Here is a 12,942-nt window from a genome sequence, read left to right as displayed (position 1 = left end):
TAAAAAGTCAAAACACAAAACTACCCATTGCGATTGTGTTAAGAAACCCATGTCCTAATATTTGATCCCCAGATTACTCTCAAATTGCAGAGTCCAAAGGCCTTCTTATATCAGCCTATGGATGGCTATTCCCAATCATCTCCCCATGCCAACATAATTTTAAGGGTATAAGCAAAGGATGGTAAGAGCAATCACATTAACAATCGCTGTTTGTAACAGGAATAGGTAGATTCTATGCCAAGACATCTTTGCCGCAACTAATTGCTGAAAAAGTTCTCTAGTAAAGTCTTTAGTTCTATTATACTCTAGTGTGACCTCTCTATCTCAACCTTGTGTTGACAATAACACTGTCCTCTAATACAATTTTGGTGTAGTCAGCAGGATTATGAGAACAGTATGAGCCTCAGGGGCAAAAATCCAGAAGTTGCCAGCAGCTCTAGAGCTGTGTCTCGTAGTAACATAGCAACATAGTTTATAAGGCTGAAAAAAGACATTTGTCCATCTAGTTCAGCCTGTTATCCTGCAAGTTGATCCAGAGGAAGGCAAAAAAATTCCCTGTGAGGTAGAAGCCAATTTTCCATTCCAACTCCAATCAGGCAATCTGAATAACTCCCTGGACAACCCATGTCTAGTAAGTATAACTTGTAATATTATTACACTCCAGAAATATATCCAGGCCCCTCTTGAACTCGTTTAGTGAGCTCACCATCACTAGGAGGCGATCCGCATTGGTGCAGCCATAATAAACATGTCCAAACTTGACAGACACAATATGTTGCTGTCCGACTTGGTAGAACTGCAGAGGATAGTGGCACGGCTGTATCAGGTACCAGTAGTCCTTCAGGCCAATCTGCCCTTGAAACCGCTGGAAGGTGACACCAGGCAAGCAGTGATTGTCATGCCCTTGGAACAATTAAATACTATGGATACTATTGTGGGCCACCTTGAGTCACTCTACGTGGATGTTACTTCCACCTCTGATTTGGGAAAGAAGTTCTATTCTAGAATGCAGCAGGATGGACATTCAGTATAGCAATTCTCTGTGGCTCTCCAGGTGTTGTGGAAGTGGCTCATAAAGAAGCATCAAGAAGGGTGCTCTGCTGTGCCTAGTGTGGTCTGCTACAAGATCAGTTTATCTCGGGGGCCACATGACCTAGTGAGCTCTATGAGATTATGGGCGACTGGAGGATTATGACTCCCAACAGGACATTGAGGTAAATTTATCAAAACTGGTGTAAAGGAAAAGTGGCTTAGTTGCCCATAGCAACCAATCATATTCCACCTTTCATTTATCAGAGCTCCTTTGTAAAATGAAATGTGGAATCTGATTGGTTGCTATAGAAAACTAAGCCACTTTTCCTTTACACTAGTTTTGATAAATCTACCCCATTGTGTGCAAAGCCATTGAGTTAACAAAAGATGAAGTGGAATATGCCTGTGTGGCTGAGAAGAGATACAGTACAAAGAGACTTATAACAACATGTTCTATAAGTTTGCCAAGGATCTTCGTGAGTCCCTAAAAGAACTTAAAGGGGCTGTATCATCTCAGAAATAAGGGCATATAGCTAGCATATGCCCCCATTGTCTAATAAGTGCGAGTCCCACCTCTGGGACCCGCACCTATCTCATAAACAGAGCCTTCAAAGTCACGGAGGACACTCCGTGCATGTACAGCCACCCAGCACTCAGCTATTTATGGTGGGCCCATAGAAATGAATAAAGGGCGGTGTGCCCTCAATGGCTTTCAAGGCTCAGTTTACGAGATAGGTCCAGGTCCCAGAGGTCCTAGCGATATGCCCCCATTGTCTAAGATGGGAACACCCCTTTTAAGGGGTTCTACAGTTTGTTTTAACTGATGATCTATCCTCTGGATAGATCATCAGCATCTGACCGCCCCGGTCCGACACCCGGGACCCCCGCTGATCTGCTGTTTGAGAAGGCAGCAGCGCTCCGGCCTTCTCACTGTTTACCGCTGGCCCAGTGAAGTCACGACCAGTTTCAACTGGCCTGGGCGGGGCTAAGCTCCATTCAAGTGAACAGAGCTTAGCCCTGCCCAGGCCAGTTGATACTAGTCGTGATATCACTGGGCCAGCAGTAAACAGTGAGAAGGCTGGAGCGCTGCTGCCTTCTCAAGCAGCTGATCGTCGGGGGTCCCGGGTGTCGGAACCCCGCCGGTCAGATGCTGATGATCTATCCAGAGGATAGATAATCAGTTAAAACAAACTGCAGAACCCCTTTATGGATGAGATCTCTCAACTGAGGCACCCAGGTGAAATAACTGTGTGGAGAACCTGTAAGCTACTTGGCCCAGTCACACCCCTTTAAACTAGGAACACCCGCTGCTGAGGGCAAAATGGTGGAATCCCATCCTAAGGGCCCTCCTTCTTCCCCAGGAGATATTGCTGGACATTGTTGTCATGGTTTAGGCATATATAAATAGACTGTCAGTGGCACGTCTGAGAAATACAGGGTCCAAGTTCACTACGATGTCCAGCCAACTTTAACAGATTTGCTTCCAGAATCAATATGCACTTGAGCCTCCCTGGGTTAACCTTACATCCGCTAATAATTTGCCCATTCTGGTGGTAGTAGCCACCTAGATGGATGTGGAGCTGTTTGAGAGGGTATTTAAACAGAAGGGCATTGTAGTGGTACAAGACTGTGACCAGGTTGGAGTGCATGGGATAGAGTGGGCATGAATATTCTGGCAGGTTGCATATGAAAAGGCTAGGTGAGGGATATGATAAGCGCAAAGATATTACCCAAGAGGAAGACCCCACTGCAATTCCAGCAAACATGGGTGCATACATTTGCAGCAAGTTTGCTGCAAAAGTGCCATGCACATTCACTCCTAGCCTCCTAGCAACAGATCACTATATCCTTGCTTGTGGGTACTCATAACAAGCTAAGAGAAGCACCAGTACTAATGGTGCCTCCAGCCACAGAAAAGACCACCTGGACTGTTGATGTGTTGGCTTCCTTGTTACACAAGGAACGGCATGACATAGCTGCGTGCTGCCAAGCAAATTCCGGCTTTCTCATTCTGTTTGTATTGCTGCAAAGTGCTTGTTGAGGCCTACATGCTGTAGGAACACTGTGACTGGTGCCTAGTGGCCAGAGGGGTGTGGGGTTTGTGGTGCTCCTAGGCTGGATTATGTCTGGCAGGAGCCCATTATGCTACCTGTTGGCTGCAATTTGGCACATTTGACTCGGTGCGATCGCTGTTTCAGTCCTGCTACTGGGCCTGCTGTTCCAGTTTGGACCTTTCAGCCCATCCTGTGATCCTGTGGGCTTGTTTGGATGGTGAAGTAACATAGTAACATAGGAGGTCATTTATTATACTGAAATAAGCCTAAATTAGGCGTATTTCAGGCGCAGATAGCGGCTCAACTGTTAGTTGTGCCACTATCTGTGACTTATCCCTGCTCACACCAGGTCTAAAATTGTGGGTGTAGCGTGGGCGGTGAAGGAGAGGGGCCTGTTTTAGGCATAGAAGAAGGTCTAAATGTAAGACTGGCAGAGGAAGTGTCGTGCTGTAGCAGTGCTCTCCCTGAACTGACATCCCCCTCATCTGCCAACCTTGCAAACTTGTTGGGGTGTGTCAGATCAGGACTAGCTTTTTTGGCACTCTACCCTGCCTTCTAACTGTTAGCCATCTAGATACCTCACTTTCCTGCTCTTCCATGCTACCATCCTCCCTCTCATATACCCCATTGACTGTCTGCTTAGACTTAAAGATGTTGAGACTCATAATGTTTGGAAAATTCTTGCAAATGGAGTCAGTGAGTGGGAAAAAGGATGTTTTCAAAATTGTGGTGGAGAATTCGATGTTGCATACTAAAATAATGGATCTAGAGGACAGGTCCAGATGCTGCAATATTAAGATCATTGGATTACCAGAGAGAGATGAACAGAATGACCGTCACCTTTTTACAATCATGGATTTTGGACAACTTAGGTAGAGAAAACGTCTCACCGCTATTTGGGGGAAAATGTGCCCACGATTTAGCGGGCAGAAAAACTGTTTCTGGGGGTGCTCCTCGTGGTATGTTGGCAAAATCATAAGTTCTAAGGACAGAGACATAATACTCAGAAAGGCCAGGGAAAGTTCAGATCTATTTTATAATGGTAGTAAACTGTTGGTTTCAATTATTTAATAGATACTTCCTTGCATCTCAGCTTCAGATGCTGATGGAATAGCATTCCAGCCCGGTACTGGCGGAGCTGGTGAGAAATCTGAATACTATGATCTATTCCTGTTACTGGAGTTGGGACAATTGGCAGTAAGAGAAAATAGGAAATGTCTAACAAGTATGTTAATCAATAAATGCTGGACCACTTTGAAACAAATGATTGGTATCAGGGGATCACTTGGGTTTACATCTTTGAGACAACCACTACTTAAAGGAGTTTTTACAAATGTCCTGAGTTATTTTGGAGGAGATTGGGTATTAATTATAGTATATTGCACAAGTGTCCAGGGAGGGTACTTAGATTCCATATGACCTTTTTCAGGAAATTAGTGGATTGAATGGTGAGAATTGGTTTAGGTATTATCAATTATATTCTGCTTGTGTTTGAACTGGGTGCTGTTCTGCATTGATTACCTGGTTCAGCCTCAAGGAAGAATAGGTAAGATTTCACAAGTTTATAAATTAATTAACATTTTCTTAGATAAATTAATTGGGATATACCCGGTCTTAACAAAGAGGATTGGTATTGTATATATAGATATATGGGAAATTACACGTTAAATACAAATCACACTGTAACACTGAGCAAATTGTATAAGAAAAAATTGCCTTATCATTCTTGATGTGATCATACTGCAGCTGACTTTAAACATTGCTGTTGCTCTTGTGCTGGGGGTTGCGAACTTTTACTTTTGGCATTCAGTATATGATCCAACTCAAGCTAAACAAAAAATCGACATTGATATTTAATATGCACAGTGTGATCCTGAATGATCTGGTTGGGGTGGGGGTTAAATGGAGCCAAAGATATCTTGATTCTTACTTTCAAAGTCCTGTTCCTGGCAAGATCAGCAAGTTCAGAGAGAATCTGCATGGCTAAAGATGCACCAACTTATTAGCTTGGTATAGTTTGGTAAATAAAGTAAGGAAATACGCAAAGATAGCCTACAAAAGTAGAAATAATCTTATTGACTGGACAAATATATGGTCATGTTGGAATACATTTTAGAATCCCCCTTTTTTGTGTGTGTGTGTTTTCCCTCTCCCCTTCTCTTGGCATGATATGGGGTACTAGGGTTATATATCTTTGTACTGATTTATCTCAAAGATATGTCACTGGGATGTCTCATATTATTTAACAGATATGATTTTTTGTATTTGGACAAACATGAAGCACCAGAGTTGCACCAGAACTGACTCAAGCGAACTTGTACTCTAAAAAGGGAAGCACATTAGTTATCAAGGACCAAGGAAACAGTTCCGATAATTCCTGAACCTCAGATGGGGGGAGCAGCAGCTGCACAGGTTGATCTCACAGATTGACCCCCATTTGCCAGTGCATGAAGTGAATCCGGAAGACCAGCAAGGACCTAGCAGAAATCTCCACAGGAACTAACTTCGACACTGCATCTTCTCAGCTAGAAAACCCTCTCCCTCAACCTGCTGAAAAAGGCTTGGCACCAGAAGAGCCAGAAACTGTAGAAGAATTTTGGATAGTTAACCCCAGTGCTTGAGACTGGGATGTTGAACAGAGGCCTTGATCTGAAGTGCACTCCCCCCCAGCTGCTGAAGAAGCAGAGGTACCCCCCTCAGTCTACACGGGGGTATGGCCAAGCCATCTTCAAGACTTTGAAATAGGAGAGCAGGGACTGAAGTTAAAAAGCCCTGACTGCTGAGGAAGGCGTGCAGGCCGCTGGGAGGCCAGTTGCTGTGTCAGGCTGTACCACTACATTAGTGCCACGGTTTTCCCAGGCCACTTTATGGTGATGCTCCATGTGTTGACGCAAGACCGTGGGGCCAACATTAGCACTCTGACCAAGCTTTACCTTCTAGCAACATATCTTGCATATCACCAAGCTAACGTCCCGCAACAACTTGATAGAAAATTCCCACTCTGCCGAGTATGGCATTTTACTCCTACCACTCCATGCTGAATGTCTGCCGCTGCCTGTATGAACCTGTGCATCGCTAGTTGTTTCCTGACAGGTAGGCTCTTGAGTAGCAGACAGTCTACCCCGGGCGCATATGGCTCCAGATATTCCACTGCTTCGACCCTGCTGCTGTCCCATGGACCTGCTGCCACACTCACCCCCCTGAAGATGATGCCCCCTATTCACCCTTCTTCCACATGTGATTGTCTACATCATCATTGACTACTGTCTAGTCACCATCTGTAATCTTCATCAGTCTCATGGCCACGACCCTGACCGCTCGCAACATGTGCTCCCACCCAACTGTCATCATCGCTAGTTGCACACCTAAGGGAGGATGCAGTGGATCTCTCGTCCAACTCTGTGCTGGCCTGTATCTGCTGACTGTCCTCACTAAGCTTGTCCTCTGTGAAAAGCGGAGCAGAGCCGACAGCATACATTACTTCCTGAGCAGAAGGAGCAGTAAAACAGAGGTTGTTCATGGGTCATGCCAACTAAGTGTGGTGTAAGAGGAACCCACCAATTCCTGGCTGTGTGTATCTGTTGTCACCTAAGATGATGTTGAAGAGTGAGTCAACCATTCCAATACAGCTGGATGACAGTGGCAGCTCTTGCCTGTTGCTGCAGCTGCTACTACCACCACCCCTTCTTCTGCTACTACTTGTACCGGCTACAACAACATTTTTGCCACTGCCCATTCCTTTTGAGGTCCCAGGCAACTGTCTGTTGGCCATAGTGTGCAGTAACTGAATCAGCAATGTAACAAATTAACTTTGAATGGCGCAGCAGATAAACTAGAAAAACGTGCCTGTATATTACACCACCTGTTGACAATGAGTCTGATGCACAGTAAGTCTATGTATAACAAAACAGATTAATTATGAAAGGTGCAGCAGATGAAATTGAAAAACGCACCTATATTGGTTTTCTTTCTGTTATTGTTTAAGTTATTTGCAAGACTTTGGTTTGTGTTCAGAGGTCTAAAAGCACATATATTAGGTTCTGTCCTCAGACCCAGGCTCGGACTGGCCCACAGGGATACAGGGGAATCCCCCGGTGGGCCCCTGAGCAAGGTGGGCCCCTAGTCTCCCACCCCCTGCACAAGTGGCACATAACACATTAGATTTACTGCACTTCAAACACATATTCAATGTACAGGGTGGGCCATTTATATGGATACACCTTAATAAAATAGGAATGGTTGGTGATATTAACTTCCTGTTTGTGGCACATTAGTATATGTGAGGGGGGAAACTTTTCAAGATGGGTGGTGACCATGGTGGCCATTTTGAAGTCGGCCATTTTGAATCCAACTTTTGTTTTTTCAATAGGAAGAGGGTCATGTAACACATCAAACTTATTGTGAATTTCACCCGAAAAACAATGGTGTGCTTGGTTTTAACGTAACTTTATTCTTTCATGAGTTATTTACAAGTTTCTCTTTGTTTACAGCCATTGACATGTCGCCGAGGTTAACACGTGAGGAGCGGATAGAAATTGTGTTGATGTCTGGTGAACGCAGTAACCGGGTCATTGCAGCAGATTTCAATCCAAGACACCCTACGAGACCACCCATCTCCCATGCTACAGTTAGCAAACTGCTTGCTAAGTTTCGTGAAACTGGTTCAGTGTTGGATTTGCCAAAATGTGGACGCATGAAATCTGTCTCTAATGAAGAAACATCAGTGGCGGTCCTAGCTTCATTCAGCAAGAGCCCACAGCATAGCACTCGCCGCATGTCACTGGAGAGTGGCATTAGTCGAACATCCCTTCGGCGGATATTAGCACCCTTACAAACTCCAGCTACTGCAGCATCTCAACGAGGATGACCCAGATCGGCGCACTGAATTTGCAGAATGGGCAAAACAAAAATTGGAACAGGACCCTCAGTTTACGCAGAAGATTTTGTTCAGTGATGAGGCAAACTTTTATGTGAATGGTGAAGTTAACAAACAAAACCACCGCTATTGGTCTGACACTAACCCACATTGGATAGATCCCTCCAAGACTGTTGGAACAAAAAAATTGATGGTATGGTGTGGTATATGGGGTACAAAGATAGTGGGGCCATTCTTCATGAATGTAAACCTCAAGGCCACTGGATATGCGAAATTGCTACATGATGATGTGTTTCCCTCTTTATGCACTGAAGCTGGCACGTTCCCTGAGTTTTTCCAGCAAGATGGTGCACCACCACATTATGGGTGTCAGGTCCGAGCATTCCTAGATGAACAGTTTCCTGGAAAGTGGATTGGTCGTCGTGGGCCAGTTGAATGGCCCCCAGAATCTCCCGATCTGACCCCCTTAGACTTTTATCTTTGGGGTCATCTGAAGGCAATTGTCTATGCTGTGAAGATACGAGATGTGCAGCACCTGAAACTACGGATACTGGAAGCCTGTGCTAGCATTTCTCCTGTGTTGTTGCTATCAGTGTGTGAAGAGTGGGAGAAGAGGGTTGCACTGACAATCTAACACAATGGGCAGCACATTGAACACATTTTATAAGTGGTCAGAAACTTGTAAATAACTCATGAAAGAATAAAGTTACGTTAAAACCAAGCACGCCATTGTTTTTCTTGTGAAATTCCCAATAAGTTTGATGTGTCACATGACCCTCTTCCTATTGAAAAAACAAAAGTTGGATTCAAAATGGCTGACTTTAAAATGGCCGCCATGGTCACCACCCATCTTGAAAAGTTTCCCCCCTCACATATACTAATGTGCCACAAACAGGAAGTTAATATCACCAACCATTCCCATTTTATTAAGGTGTATCCATATAAATGGCCCACCCTGTACAACACCTCAACCACCCTATGTTCATATTAAAAACTTGTTAGATTATTTACTACTAGCAGAAGGACCTGGCTACGCATGGGTATATTTCATCTATTTCATTTAATGTTTGTGTGTGTCGTTAAAAGATATCGACAGTATACCCCATAACAGTGACCTCTACAGCACCCCGCCCCTTTAACAGTGAACTCCACAGTCCCCCACCCCTTAACACACTACCCCCCCAGTGCCCCGCCACTTTAAAATTGGACCTCCACAGCAGCCCATTCCATTAACTTCGACCTTCACAGCAGCCTGCCCCTTTATCAGTGAGTTTCACAGCACCCCACTCCCTTGACAGTGGCCTCCTCAGGGGCCCGCCCCCTTAACAGTGACCTCCACAGTACCCCGCTGCCTTAACAGTGACCTCCATAGTACCCCGCTGCCTTAACAGTGACCTCACAGTACCCTAGTACCCTGTTGCCTTAACAGGGACCTCCGCAGCAGTTGCCTTTTAATAGTGTCCCCTGTCCCCTTAACAGTGACCTCCACAGTGTCCGCCCCTTTAACAGTGACCTTTACAGCGGACTGACCTCAACAGTAACATCCACAGTGAACGCTTCTTTTACAGTGACCTCCACAGCGCCCTGCCCTTTAATCCTAGGGCTACAGGAAGACATGTGTCGTGCGACATTTTGTCTCAACAATTTTTATAATGATAGTCTATGGTGTCTCACTGCGACATGTGACATGCTGCGACTGTGACACGACAGTTGCTAAAATCCATCCAAGATGTATTTTTCTGCGACAGTCACGTCGAAGTCGCATCATGTCACATGTTGCAGTGCAACACCATAGACTATCATTATAAAAATTGTCACGTGACATTGGTGCGACATTAATGTCGCGCGACACATGTAGCAGTGTAGTTGTGCCCTATGTGTCATGCAGAAAATACATACATACACACATATATACGTTCTTCTTTATAGTATAGAACAGGGGTACTCAACTGGCGGACCGCGGTCCAAATACTGCGCCACCAATGTTTATTGTGATGGGGGGGTGCACTGCGCCACCAATGTTTATTATTTTGAGGGGGGGCGCACTGCGCCACCAATGTTTATTATATTGAGGGGGCCGCCAGACGAAAAAGTCGGACATGTAGTACTTTTAGTCTGGCGGCCTCTCACCGTGCTGCGCCGTAACTCTGCCCCCATCCCCATTATAGTCGATGGGCACAGAGCAGCGGCACGGCGAAGTAGTGGCAAGATGGATCTGACGGGGTGCGCAGCCTGTCGGATCCGTCCTGCTGCAAGTGTGAAAGTACCCTTACTAATGAGCGCTTCCATCATGGAACGCCCATTAGTACAGCATTTACCTCCACCGCTACTTGTGCTAGTAAAAAAATATATATATTACGGTACCTCCACCTCCATTTGCTCACGCTGTGGAGAACACTCCCTGCTGACTAGAAGCTCAGGACAGGACCTACAAGACGTCATCATGTTGGAGCACCGGTCCTGAGCTTGCAGTCAGCAGCGAATGTTCACCGCAGCCAGGTGAATGCAAATTTTTTATTTTTTTTTGCAAAAGCAGAGAAGGGGGGCACTACTCTTACTGGGGGCACTAATGGGGACATTATTCTTACTGGGGCACTAATGGGGACATTACTAATTCTGGGACTTACCCGGGGCGCTCCACTATAACGTCAGAGCGCCCCACGCGCATGTATCACATGATCGCATGGCATCTTTACTGTTGGCGTTCAGCTCGGACCTTCACCTGACTGCAGACCCTGGTATGTGGACCTTTAATAAAACTAGTTGAGTACCCCTGGTATAGAAGAATCGCGGCACTGACAAAAAATGGTTAGAAAGGTTGGGTGCGCGTTCACTGGGGAATGAGCTGCTTACCCCTTGGTATATAAATAGAAAAACGAACAGCACTCCTGGAATCCACAGAAAAGGTTTTTCTTTATTCACCCATGTGATGCGTCCTTTATATATATAGATATTTGAATGTAGGGCAAGATCAAAAAAAATATGTGTTATTTATTTATATTTATTGCCCAAATGTTGATCAATTAGGTTTTCTGAAGCATGTACTAGAGAAGTTGGACTCCTTTAGAGGGAGGTTATTGATAGTGGGAGGTGATCTGAATATCACCTTGGAACCCTCCACAGACTCTACTAGTGGTACCACACACCTAGCTTACAGGCGTCTCAGGGCTATTAAAAAAAAACTTCATCACTACCAACTAATAGATGTTTGGAGGATGGATAACCCAAAAAATCATGATTATTCATTTAACTCGAGGATAAATAACTCCTATACCAGAATTTACTACTTTCTTACACCTCATTGTAACTTAGAGAAGGTTGTAAAAGCTTCATATGGCAATATCCATCTATATGATCTTGCCCCAATATTTATGGCCCTGCTTTTGGATGACCAACTAGTTAATATGTCTCTTAACGACTCCCTGTTAAAGGGATATAGAACACATAGCTAAACATCTAAAAGTATTCTTCCAATAAATTTTAGAGGGTAAACCCTGTGACGCGACGATATGGAAAACACACAAAGCTGTAATGAGGGGTTTATTTATTCAACTGGGTGCAAAAAAGGGAAAGACTCCAAAAGATTACTGAGACCCTACAAAGAATTAGGCAGCTTGAATCTGCACATAAAGCTTCCTTGCAACGTAAGACTGAATTAGTACTAATCTCCCTGAGAATCGCTCTGGTTGAACTTCTAAATGAAAATTTGGAGAGATATTTCTTTATGCATCATTACAAAAATTACCTAGAGGCTAACAAATGTGGCAAGAGACACAGATTAGTGCAAATAAAATAAAAAATGCATATATCGAAAATGAAAGATGAAAAGAGTATAGAACATCACAAGACTAAGGATACAGCATCCACTTTATGCAACTTTTACAAAAAGTTGTCTAACATCTATAAAAATAACACTTGCAAGAACTCTCTGAAAAGGAATATAAAAAATTATCTAAATTATCTAAATTATCTAAATTTGCCCACTCTTTCAGCTTCACAGAAGGAAGCATTAGAAAGACCCTTTTCTAACGAGGAAATTGTGACTGCCATCAAACAGATCCCCTCAGGAAAGTGCCCCAGCTCAGATGGTTTTTCCATGTACTACTACTTTAAAAATATATGGATATCTTGTCCCCTCACCTAACACTTACCGTACTTTAATGTAATTGGTATAACAGAGTCATTCAGAAAAGTTTAATTGTTGGTCCATATTACAGTAATACCCAAAGAAGACAAAGACAGTTCCCTGTGTGGCAGTTATAGACCAATTTCCCTCTTCAACAACAATATTAAGATATATGCTAAATTAATAGCCCTTAGATTACAACTCCTATTGCAATACTTAATTAATGTTGATCAGGTGGGATTCATTGCAGGGAGGGAGGCAAAAGATAATGTGATTAGGGCCTACAAGCTATACAGTATGCCAATAAATCAAATTTTAAAACAGGTCTAATTTCAACAATGCTGAGAAAGCTTTTGACAGATTAGGATGGAATTTTTTAAAGTTTGACATGCCCCTTGTAACGGAACGCCTAGCACCCCGACCGGGTACCTCAGTCGATAGATGCTCCTAGTGCTTCCAGAGGACTCCAGGCACTCCACTTGACACCGTCAGCACTGCAGACCCCACGAACCGCCGAAGCTTGGTGGAGGTCTCGCCGTCTCCTATCCACCCTTGACCTACGACAAGGCTCCAGTGGGTGAACCTCCCCTAAATCCAGAGACAGGAACCAGGAGCAAGCTCTTACAAGAGCTTATACTCAGGGGAGTATTGTGATATAGCAATCCCCAAGAGTGTAGTTATTCCATCCCCCAAACATGAGCCAAGACTTCATGAAGGTATGAAACAGGAACACTTTATTGAGGGCTACCCGCCTGTATTTATGCAGGTCCCCATCTGGTGGACACGCCCCTAGGGGACCAGAAGGAAGACTGTGACACAGGACAGATACGTAGCACTCAGGATACACAGACACA

This window comes from Bufo bufo, chromosome 4, assembly GCF_905171765.1.
Source record: "Bufo bufo chromosome 4, aBufBuf1.1, whole genome shotgun sequence".
NCBI lineage: Eukaryota > Metazoa > Chordata > Amphibia > Anura > Bufonidae > Bufo > Bufo bufo.
The sequence above is the reverse complement of the archived record's forward strand: the minus strand, read 5'-3'. Positions refer to the sequence as shown.